The following is a 13,197-nucleotide window of genomic DNA, read 5'->3' as shown; positions in this document are numbered from 1 at the left end:
AGCTGCCAGTTCCTCCTCTCTTCCTGGTTTAGAGTCTAATCGCAAAACAGCTGCTGATGTTGCCACACAAGTAATCCATTCAGTTTCACCCATTGTTCCATTGGCAAATCCTAAAAGGTATAATGGAGATCCTCATAAGGCCCACGTTTTTTAACGCAGTGCTCCTTGCACTTCCTATGTAGGTCAGTGGTTTTCACAGAGGACCAAGCTAAAGTTGCTTTCGTGCTGTCTTTCTTGAGCGGTGATGCAGCCGCATGGTCTATGCCCTTGATTTCTCGCAATGATCCTGTTCTTTACGATTATGAGCTCTTCAAAAAAGAATTTTTGAGAATTTTTGACAGGAGAACTGCAAATCAGGCTGTAGACAATGAGCAATTAGATCTTAAACAGGGAAACAGAGAATTAATTGCCTACATTGCTCAATTTAACAAATTAATAGTGGAAACAGAGTGGCCCGAGAGTAAGAGATCTGCAATTTTTTATCGAGGTCTAAAGGATGAGCTCAAAGATGCCCTGGCACAAATACCTCACAGACCGCAAGACGTCTCAGAACTCATTGATCTGGTGCTTCAAATAGAACATCGTCTGTTCGAGAGAAGATCTGAAAAGAAGAGAGATTTTTGTGTATTTGTTCCACGATTAGACAGGGCAAAGATAGAAGCTAACAAGTCAGAGTCAAGTTCAAGTGAAGAACCTATGCAGATAGGATCCATTAGAGGTCCTCTTTCCAAAGAAGAGCGAGAAAAGAGAAGATTGAAGAATCTGTGTATGTACTGTGGAGCGTCTGGTCATTTTTTGAAGGACTGTCCCAAGAAGCCCAAGTCTAATCAGGGGTTAAAAGACAGATCCCATCAGTAGAGGGAGTTGCCCTGGTGGGAAATAAAAAAGAGACAACTCCGGAACCCCAACAAGTTATCAACACCTTGCAGTCTGCAGCCCCACATTTATCTGTGTCGTTCACTGCGAAATTTGGATCCACTAAAATTAAGAATGTATCTGTGATGATTGACTCAGGAGCCACAGGCAATTTCTGTGACTTGAAGTATGCCAAAGAAGTTGGAATCCACGCAATTAAAAAGAAACATTTGGAGGTGGTCCGGGCAGTTGATGGTTCAACTCTTACTTCTGGTCCAATCACAGAAGAAACAGAGACCATCTAATTAATTGGGATACAAGGACATCGAGAATATCTAAGATTCAATCTAATCGATGCTCCTCAATTTCAGTTGATTTTAGGCTTACCCTGGTTAACTGAGCATAACCCAAAGATCGATTGGGAGAAACGCACTGTTGAGATGTCCTCTGCATATTGTCAAAGGAACTGTTTTCATGGACAAAGAGTTCATTCAGTTGGTTCTCCGGCAAAACAAATTTGGCTCAGTTAACAAACACGATTTGCGTCATGGATTTGAAAGAAATTCCAGAAGAATATTTAGATCTAACCAGCATATTCGATCAATCTAATGCAGAGAAGCTCCCACCTCATCGTGAATACGATTGCAAGATTGAATTAGAACCAGGAGCGGTCCTTCCGTGCAGTCGAATTTATGCGCTCACTGAAGCAGAAAATCTTTACCTCAAGACTTATCTGGACGATTATCTAAAAACTGGCTTTATACGTCCTTCTCAATCTCCTGTCTCGTCGCCTTTGTTTTTTATTCCGAAGAAGGACGGGAGTCTTCGCACCTGCATTGACTTTAGAGCCTTGAATCAGGTCACAGTAAAAAATAGGTATCCACTGCCTTTGATTTCTCAGCTGCTGGATCAGGTTAAAGGGGCAAAGATTTATACAAAGCTTGACCTAAGGGGCGCGTATCATTTGGTAAGAGTGGCCAAAGGCGATGAGTGGAAAACAGCTTTCCGCACTAAATATGGCCTTTTTGAATATCAGGTCATGCCATATGGATTGAGCAATGCGCCAGCGGCTTTTCAGCATTTCGTAAATGATGTCTTACGTGAATTCTTGGATCGAGTAGCAGTTGTCTATATTGATGACATTCTGATATTCTCTGAGAACATGGAGGAACATGTACTACACGTGCGAGCAATTCTACAAAAATTATTGGAAAACCACCTTTTTATAAAGCTGGAAAAGTGCTCTTTTCATACTAAACAAGTGGAATTTCTAGGATTCGTTTTGTCTGCAGATGGGGTGGCGATGGATCCATCAAAGGTGGAAGCTATAAGAAATTGGTCTACCCCTAGAAACATCAAAGAAGTCCAAAGCTTTATTGGGTTTGCCAATTTCTACAGACGATTTAATTCAATTTTTTCCGCCAAGGTGAGTCCTCTAACTCAACTGTTGAAGAAAGCAAGGAAGTTTTTGTGGTCCGATGAAGCAGAAAAGGCCTTTCAGTTTTTGAAGGAAGCGTTTACCTCTGCTCCCATCCTGATGCACCCAGATCCAGATCAGGCTTTTTTTGTCGAAACTGATGCTTCAGATTTTGCCACGGGTGGTATACTTTCACAGACAAATAAACAAACTGGCCAAATGCACCCCGTGGCCTTTAGATCACGAAAGTTATCGGACCCAGAAATTAACTATTCAATCGCCGATAAGGAATTATTGGCTGTGAAGGAAGCTTTTCAAGATTGGCGGCACTACTTGTTGGGAGCCAAGCACTGTGTCACTGTATTTACTGATCATCGCAACCTACAATTTTTAAAATCAGCTAAAACTCTTACTCCGCGACAACTTAGGTGGTCACTATATTTCTCTGAATTTAATTTTGTAATCACCTATAAACCAGGAGTGAAGGATGGAAAACGCTCTATCGCGAATGAACATGCCAGAAGATTCAAAGGGTCCATCAGTTGAGTCAATCATTCCAGCTAATAAAATCTTGGGAGCAACTCATCTAGAAGAATTCACACAAGAAATACAACGATCAAACTCAGAAAAGAGTTTAGAAGTTTGGGCAGCAGAAGATGCAAAAAGAACGATAAAAGATGGACTTCCTTATTATGAAGATGCCTTATACCTTCCCACGAATGAACTTCAAGAAAAGGCATTGAGGAGCTGTCATGACGATCGATTAGCGGGTCATAAAGGCATACAAAAGACCTTAAGTTTATTAAAAAGACATTTTTGGTGGCCAGGCATGGCGGCTCGAGTAAGACAGTACGTTTCAACCTGTGAATTGTGTATCAAGGGGAAACCGAACAGACAGGCTCCTCAGGGTTTATTGCAGCCTTTACCAAATCCCCCTAGCCCCTGGCACACAGTGTCAATGGATCTAATTGTTGATCTTCCAAATAGTCATGGTTACAACACTATATTGGTGTTTGTGGACTCCTTTTCGAAGATGAGTCATTTCATTCCAATAAAAAATATTCCCACGGCCTATCAATTGGTTCAACTGTTTAATCAACACATCGTTCGAACTCATGGTGTTCCACAAGTAGTGATCTTGGATAGAGGCTCTCAATTTGTGTCAAGATTCTGGAAAAAATTCATGCAAAATCTGGGTATTGACACTCGATTTTCCACCAGTTATCATCCGGAAACGGATGGTCAGACTGAGAGGGTGAATCAAGAATTGGAGCAGTATTTGAGATTGTATTTGTTAGAACAAGAAGGGAATTGGTCAGACTTGCTTTGGACAGCTGAGTTTGCATATAACAATGCAGTTCATGATTCTACTGGTTACACTCCCTTTTATTTAAATACGGGTAGACATCCAAGTTTAATGTTAGGAGAAAAAGACAATTCAGTAGCAGCGGTAAAAGAGTTAATAGATCAATTAAAGGACTCTTATCAAAAGACTCAAGACAATTTAGTGAGAGCAAAAGAATCATACAAAAAACATGCAGATAAAAAGAGAAGAGAAAGTCTACCTTATGTTGAGGGAGATCAAGTTTGGTTGTCTACTCGCCATCTGAGGTTAAAAGGAAACAGAAAATTTCAGCCACGTTTTATTGGTCCTTTTAAAGTTAATAAGGTGATAAGTCCAGTAGTAGTAAAACTTCATCTTCCAAAACAGATTAAGGTACATCCAGTGTTTCATGTATCACTCTTAAAGAAAAGTCCTCCAGACGTCAGACTAAAGAGAGCCCCTTTACCAATTCGAATAGAATCAGAGGACGAGTTTGAAGTTAGCAGCATTCTAGACTCTAAAATCTCTCAGGGCAAGCTATTCTACTTGGTGGACTGGAAGGGGTTTGGCCCAGAGGAGAGATCAATGGAACCCTTTTCAAACATTCATGCCCCTAGGCTAATAAAGAAGTTTCATAAGATTCATCCAAAGAAACCAAAAATGGGAGAACCCTTTTTGGAGGGAGGTACTGTCAAGACCTCTGCAGTCGTAATTACGTCGGGAGGTCAGGTAAGGAAAATCAGTAATGAGCTCAAAAAGGCAAGTAAATACCCAAGATGGAGGAGATTACGATCGTCAACCAGTCAAACCTTGAAGACAAGGGTCATTTGTCTTCAGAAGCAAAATGGAGAAAGAATCCGGTCAAGACCGATAAGGCTAGGTCAGCAGTCTAGTGTTTTGACCCTTGCGCCCTCTAGCTGGAAGAAAAGCTCTCACGCTGCGAACTCTCAATGCACTTCAACTGACGTTTGAGACGCGATAACGTCTCTCTGCAGTCTGGCTTCTGACAGAAATTCCTGGAAGAAGATTTCAGCTGTATTTTCGACTATTTCCTGTCACCGCTTTGGCTCTGAAAAGCTAAGTAATCACTCCGGATATTTTCTACACGTATTTAGTAAAACTGGAAAAAGACATTTAAACCGGTGTCTGGCATTCTTCATTCCTAATTGGTTCCTGTCAAGAGAAGTTAGAATATAATAATTTCACAGTTTAAAGCGCATTCAGTTAAACTTGAAAAAAGACATTCAGGCAAAGCATCTGGCATTCATCATTTTTATGAGGTTCCTGTCAAACTGGACTTCGCCAGGAATTCATTCAGTGTTAATGTGTGTACACTGCAACCCTCAAAAGAATTATTCTCTACTAGTCACTTTTCCACTAAACAGCAAGAGAAGGTTTCACTGCACATTAACCAAGTTCAGAAGTTTGTGAAGAACATTTTTTATGCTAGCGCGCTAGTAGGGTTTTTCTCCTAACTGAAATATTTTGCATAACTAATTACCTTCTTTTCTTCGTTCCTTCGGAAGAAGCATAGTGGAACATGTTGGTAAGCAGTTCAAGAGGCTAATATTTCAGCAAGAAGATAAGGTACAGCAATTTCCTTCATTGTTTCATTGCTGTGATACAAGACTTTATTTTGTAATATTCAGAGGAGAGTTTCTTGGCATCCAAGCTACAAGAACATTAAAACAGTATACTCATCCTCCTACAACCTCAGAAAAGTTAAAATAGAGAGACGCAAAAGCCTTGACTAAATGGGTAATTTCATAATTGTATTCTAATATATATATGTATTTAAGAGATGTTAGAGTAGAATGTTAAATGCATTGTCATTACACAGGAGCTGAGTATCCAGACCCAAGCAGAGTAGTGGAGACCAGAAGAAGCATGCCGAGTCTTCGTGTTAAGGCAGTCTCTCTTTCTGTCCACTTCCCCTTTCCCCCCTGCGGTTGCGCCATTCCAGAATTTACTTTAGCAGCGGAGTGGCGTTGGGACCATCCTCGACTCCTGCGGTTCAGTCTGGTATCTTGACCTATTGTTGACAATTATCTATTTTTAATTCAGATGGCTTTGCTCTTCGTCAAATGCATTTCTCTTTCTACCCTGTCTCCAAAGAGGCAGATAAATAATAAATAAGATACCATGTCAGTCACACACCTCATGTATGAAATGCAAATATTATTATATAAGCATGTCCGCCATAAGTAGACGTTTAGAAAAATTAATCTAATGGACTGCACTACATGTAAAGGAACAGACTATATAGATTTTATTGGGCACATTTGTCACTGTGAATCCCATATGCCAAATCATGCACTTACTCCCACTTTACTCTGTGGCCTCGCACACCACCATGTATTTCCAACAAATTAATTTGCTGGGCAGAAATCAAGGAAAGGAAACTTGATTCTCTCTACTGCACGGGGTAGGGTAGAGGGATTAGACAGGTAGGGTAGAGTTTTTTTTATATGTAATAGAGGGGCCACTACAATGATCATCAATTCATCATCTTTGGCTTATTCAGTCACGGTTCAATTCAAAAGGGAAAATTCTGAACAAATGTAAGTTAAATCTGTTATGGGAAACCATGATATATGTTCTGGAATCACTTCACATGGGATATTGCATGATTAAATGTGGCACATGCCAAGAATGGATTTTCCAATTTGGTGACTGGGGCGGAAGAACTTAGGAAAAAAACAGGAATGAAGTACAAAGAGGTGACTAAGTGGGTGAAGGGAAACCACACCTGTGTGTTCAATTTGCAATGCATTGAAAACATTATAAATGCTGCATTAACTGAAGCGGACGCACATTACACAGCCAACACTGCAGTCACAAATAGATTGCCCCATACTGCACTACAGTCATACTTGGCAAAAATGCTATGGGCAGGGAGGGGGTATGATGAAGGATAGGTAGGATAGATCTGGCTCACTTAACAAATGTAGCGAGTCAAGGATGTAAAACTAAGAATAAAAATAAATAAATACCCACCACTTAGAATGAATGATAGTGATAACCCTACATAAAACAAGTAAGCAGAGTAGGTGAGCAGCAGCACACTCCTCAGGAGAAGAAGAGCTGCCTTGCTTATTCATCCAAACAATCCAATATATATTCATCCTTTCATGCTAATTCACCCATAGCCACCATGAATATGCTTTACTTCTTCCCATCCAGTCTTTCACCAAAATGTCCAATACATTATCCACCCATTCAATACATAGAAACCCTTTCTTCAAACCATCCTTTCGCCCATCCACCGTGCACCCTTTCACCCAACCACCCTTTCACTCATATACCATTTCCTTTTTTTAAGTTACCTGCCGTTCTTTCGTTGTCTCTCTCAAGCCATCAAAGCTCATTATGTGAGATTTTGCTGCATTGCAGATAGAAGAGGCCATAATAATAACTCAACCACCGCTGTGGCTGGTAGAGCTGGGGGGAGGGGGTGGAGGTTCACCTCATGGTCATTTTTGATGACGGTGAGCATCACCAAGGCAATAGCTAGTGAGCCTAGTAATTGCAGAAAATTGTGTGACTTAACAGTGCCCATCTCTGATGCCGCTTCTCCCCCTCCAACCGACCCGTCACCATCTCCTTCTGCAGCAGCACTGGAGCCGGCATCACCGATGTTCTGTGTGCCTAGTATAAAACATTACACATAATTTAGATCCCAGATACGCAACACCAAATACAAAAGCAATGCAGCCCTACAGCTCAGTTAGCACGTCAGTATGTTCAAAAATATCATTCTGGGCATTTGATTGGTTGGTTCACAAAGTTAAACAAGTCAGGCATGGAATAATGGTCAATGAAAGACCTATGGTGTTGGATGGCAAATGCAATTGGAGTGGGACCTCATACTTTTTTCCATCCTTGCTGCCCTGTCGTGGGAAACCGCTGGTATACTGTAACTACAAATGAATGGGTCTGTAGCACACTACATTGGGGGGAATCCATGTTGCCGATGGCCACTGTCTCCTGAACTGAAAGGTGATACAGCTAGGCATAATAAGGAAAAGGAAAGGCTTCCGAACAAACATACATGATGATTTTTATTTAAAATACTAACTTACTTGGGCCTGATATCTGAATCTTCACGAATCACGATAGATAGCACTAACATTCCAATAGACCAATACCCCAAGATTCTACAGTTCTACCCTAAGAAGTCCACAACAATCATAAAAGGACTTAATTGGATCAGCAGAGCCCTCCGCAGCGGCGCTTGTGGGCGGCGCCGGCTGACAAGCTTGTCCCGGACTCTCAGAATCGTCCCCCTTCTTGCACTTGGGTGCTGATGAAAGAAATTAAAAAGATAAATAAAAAATAAATTAGTGATTCTGTTAATAATCTCCACAAAATGTTTTATGAAAAGCAACCACAGTCGCTAAAACAGATCACCTATACTAGTACTAGTTTCGACTCGATTCTATCGACTGTCGCTAAATCCATAAGCCAAATCTCCTGAACAAAAACTACATTTGGAACTAATGTATCACAGTGAATGATCTTTGCTTCTATCTATTCCCATTTCTGAACACCTTTGATGAGCCAATTCAGTCTTTTTTGCAATGCATAGATGCATACTTCACATCATCACTGTGAATTCAATTAATTAACCTGGAACTGTATTAGCTTCATAAACAAAGTCACAGGCAGAACGCGCTACTCAGTGATTCACTATAGTGACAGGAGAACAGTCCGCAATGGCTTCTTAATTAATCAGCCGAAGTGAGCGCCTGATCAATGCGATTAGGTAGAGGCACCTGCCTAGCAGAATCTATAAAATGGATCACACAATATGAAACCAACGTAAACTTTAGTAAACATATCTTACCTTCGAGTGTGAGCACCATGCTATTCGGAGAACACAAACATAGCAAATAATTAATACTCACAAGCACTGGAATCTCGACACCGAGCAGGTCATGTTCGGCAGTGCGCCGAACATGGCTGGTACACTGCACGCATCAACGCACCATCCCCCATGCTCTTGAAGGATGTACCTGCTACCGGGCCTGCCACCTGCTGTCAGCATAGAGAGGAGGTGGCGCTGCACAAGAAAACCTAGTGCTGCCACCGCCTCCTCTCCAGAGATCGCCCGGGACTGTACACCAGGATGGCGGCGCAGCCTGCACAGAAGTCGCCCCTCTGCCATGGCGCTGAATGGGGAAATAATAACTGGGAAAGAAAAGGAAGGAAAAGTAAAGAAGAAAAATATAAGGAAAGAAGGGGAAATAAACGAAGAAAAAAGTCACAAAAACACGAAAAAACACAAAGACACACACTATTATAAAAAATAAAAATTAGTGGTAGAAAAGCAATAAAGGAGGAGGATTACAAAGATTAAGCACAGACTAAAATTTAGGCCTAGCACCATAACAGAGAGCAGAAAAACAAGATGGCTGCGCCCATGCAGACCGTGTGGTGCTGTTCGAGCACGATTTCGAACCAGAGCATACTTCAGGACCACGCAGTGCCATTTACATGCAATTTTGGAGCACGCAGACACACTCAGAACAGGTGTGCCGGCAAACTCCGCCTGAAAGCGGAACTCCACATAGCGCAGCAGAGTTTTTTGGCAACTCTGCGGAATTCCATGTAGTAGGACTCCGCAAACTCTACCCACCCCTACTGTTAATCCTTGCGACATGTAGCGCCGTACAGTGAATACAGTGCATCCGTCGTGTTGCAAGGAAGGCGCACTGCAAAGTTTTGCATCACTGTTTTCAACCAGCGATGCAACACTTTTCATAAATGAGATCCCACGGGCCATTTGTGCAGCTGGAACATCACTTTTCTTGATGCTCCATGGCGCAGGAGCCTGCTCCATATTTATTAAGCAGCACTAAGCCACTTTTTTTGGCTTAGTGCTGCCTCGTAAATATCACTCCCTTTAACACAGTTTTCTGCATTGAAGGGGCGTGCAATGACTTTTTGACACTGCCCCAGATTTATGAGAAATCGTAGCTCTGAGGCAGCGCCAAAAACGTACACCTCCCCAGGGGAGGCGTAAGGGAGGCACAACGAGGAGAAATATCTTTATTTGTCCTAGTTTTTCCTTTTTCCTTGTGTGCTACATTCTGCAGCACACATAGAAAGACGAAAAAGCCTCTTGTGACTATTTCCCTTCCTGCACAAAAATACGAATTGCTGCAATGCAGGCACCCTTGCACCATGGTGCAAAGGTGCCTGCATTGGCTCACAGCAGCCCATTGTGCACCGGCGCAGGGGAAATGGACAGGAATGCAAGGTTTCTGATTGATACGGCATATTCCTGCCCTTTCATTTGCCTTAGGGCAGGGCAGCAGGAAGTGCTGTGGTGCTGCCCTACAGCAAAACCTCATAAATTAGGCCCTCCATCTCCCCTTGGTTAAATAAAAAATGGCAGACACCATTAAAATCACATCTCCTCAATGAGTCGGTGAGGCGCTCACACTTGTCTGCTAACATGAGTGATCCAAACTGATTGAGGTCCACCCTGATCTGGCAATGCTGGCACAGGCTCAGACAAACAAGCTAGACCTGCAGGCAGAGTCGCTTCACAGTTAGTTTCAGGAGTTGACAAACTTTGAGGTAGGTGTTTAAAGTGTGATGTGTCCTGAGTGATGGTCTTTCCGGGATGCTGTGCTATTACAAAGTGTCCCTTGCGCATGACAATCCACAAAGTGTCCATTTTGCGTTTCTGTTTCTAGTTGACCAGGACCTAGTCTCTTTTATCAAAGGTTGTTTCCTGTGCACATCTGTGTTTATCCGCATAGTTTTTATTTTGTTTATCTGAATGGCATCAATGATACGAACTTTGGCAACATTTACTGATCGATCTGATGTCCATTGTAGTAGCTTCGTTCTGATGGCTCTCCCAAATAGAAAAGTGACTGGACTCTCACCGGTCATGGAGTGAGGAGCGAATTGATAGGCTAGGAGGGCCTGGCATAAAGCTGAGTTCAGATCAATTCCTTCCATTGACGCTCGTTGAAGCACTCTCTCAAGGGTGCCCATAAATAGTTCAATAACAACATTGGCTTGAGGCCAGAGGGGTGTACTCTTGTGGTGCTTGACATTGAGTCGACCAAGAAATTCTTTGAACTTTTTACTGTTGAACAGCGGGCCATTGCCAGATTTGAGGATCTCAGGGATACCCCATGCTGCAAAGATATTGTCAAGCACATCTGTGACTTTCTTGTCATGGGTCATCAGTGAGAGGTCTTCCACCAGAGAAAAACGTGAATATTCGTTAATGAATGCCTCGAGATGTAGGGGCGTGGCTAGCAAGCAATCCTGGCGGACTCGAGCAGCTAGAGCTCCGTCGGCAATCCCTCAGTTGTCTTGGAAAAGCTCCTACATCCAAGCCATTCAAACATGGGAAGCAAAGGGGCCATCTACTACTTGGCCACTGTCGCCAAAGGAACCCCGCAGAAGTCACATGACCGTGAGAATCCAGCAGAAACGGTGGCAGCAGCCCGTGGCCTACACATCCAAGCCTCAAATTCACTGTGATCATCTGGGGAAGGTCGCCAAGGCCACTGCGGCACTCAGTGTTGGGACGGGATGTGGCCGACATTAGACACAGGCCTGTGGGGGGCAACGGAGTACACCCGAGGACCGGAGGTAGTGCCCTCCCTTTAAGTGGTGGTGGACCCCAGATCATAGAACGGCAGCGACTTGCGCTCCCCGGTGGGGGCCTGTTGTCCATGCCCCAGCTGCGCTGGGTAGCGCCTGCACATGGAGAGCAACACTAGGTGAGGGGCTGCACGAAGGAAGTGCCTGGGGCCCCCATTGAAGCCAGAAGTGGTACCCCCACCACCCGCAAGTAAGTGGGACAGGGAAGCACCATCAACACGGAGGAAAATGGAGTCAAGTGCCCGCAGAGCAGGCCCCATGTGAGAGAGTAGGAGTAGGAGGTTCAGGTAGAAGATTTGACCCATCAAGCCCATGATCAGAGGTGAGGGACGCTGCGGCAGCGCCTAAGCTGGGGCCAGGAAACCTCACGGTGTAGAGGATCTTGCTATGGGCCCAGCTACTACCACACAGTGGGACCCATAAAGCGGCCTGGTGGGAAGCCAGGGTGAAGACGCCGGGAGCGGGAGCTGACATCATGTAGCGGCCGCCCAATTGGTACTCCTGCCAACAGCACAATCAGGAGGACCCGGGGGTCAGATTGGGCCGAGGCCATGGCACTGTAGCGCAAGGGGAACACAGGGAGGATATATCTGCAGACACTGAAAACATAAAACGCCTATCGAGAGAACTTCACCACGGCCAGCAGACATCACGTGTAGTGGCAAAAGCACAGGAGAGGCGCCCCCTGATATAGAGGAGCTGCCCGCACTTGGGGTAATCGAGTGGAGGCGTGCCTTCACAGGGAGGCTCCGGTCACACCGCATCCCGGGGAGAACCACGGTTGGATCATCTATCGCAAGAGACACTATTGCTGACGCCTGAGCCCAGGGTGTGATCTCTCACTGGGTATGACCACCACCTCTCCACCAGACTTATTATTCACCCCACTTACCCCCGTCATGGGAAGGCCACAGCCAAGTGCACAGAACGGACTTGCCGTCTGGCACACACCTAGCCTCAGACTAGCCGAACGGCCAAGTTGGCGCGCGACACGTGCTCTTCCATAGTAACTATCCAGTTGTGGTGAATGCCTTCAGCACAGCAGTTAGCAATGGGCCGGCTGCATACACAGTTCAGCAGAACAACACACGCGCTGGCAGTTCGGAGTCAGTGCGCGCAGATGGTGACAAAACCAGCGGCATGCCACACACAGCACTCGCTACCAAGCTCGACTCGGTACTGGCAGCGGTGGAAAAGATCGGAACCGCGCTAGACCAGACAAGGTCCTCCCTAGCATCCAAAATTGACAAGGTCACTTCAGACTTCAGTTAGCTGAGAAGGTTCACTCACAGGACCAGTCTTTAATGGAATTGAATCCTATCACCCAAAGTCACACCGCGGCCTTACAGGACCTACTAGACCGTATGCATGTGCTAGAGGATAAGGTCGAGGATGCGGAAGGGCGCTCCCACCACAACAACGTCCGAGTGGTGGGCCTCCCGGAGGGAGAGGAGGGGCGAAATCCAGAAGACTATGTCTAGCGCTGGCCCAAAGGTATCCTACCACCAGGAACACTATCGCCACACTTTGCAGTTGAGAGGGCGCATCGAGTCCCAGCCCACAAACCTCCCCCAAGGGCCCAAACGCAGCTGGTCCTTTTCAAGCTCCTCAATTATAGAGATAGAGATGCTGTGCTGCGGGAAACCTGTAAGTTTGCAGATCTCAAGGTTAGCGGAAGCTCGATCATGGTGTTTCCAGACTACACGGCGCAGGTACAGAGGAGCAGGAGCACCTACACTGCTGTGAAACGCCAGCTCCGTGAGCTACAACTTGCCTACTCCCTGTTGTTCCCCGCTAGACTGAGAGTGGTGGCGAAGAGGGTGGTCAGCTTCTTTGACTCGCCCGCCAAAGTATGGGACTGGTTGGATTAATCGGGGCAATGAACCGGGCCCTGACCCTCTACAGCGTAGTCCGCTAAGGCACCTGGCAGAAGGAGTCGTCGACATGGCAAGCGGGGGACTACCAAGAG

This window comes from Triturus cristatus, chromosome 5_1 (genome assembly GCF_964204655.1).
Source record: "Triturus cristatus chromosome 5_1, aTriCri1.1, whole genome shotgun sequence".
In the NCBI taxonomy this organism is placed as follows: domain Eukaryota; kingdom Metazoa; phylum Chordata; class Amphibia; order Caudata; family Salamandridae; genus Triturus; species Triturus cristatus.
Note: the sequence above shows the minus strand (reverse complement) of the source record.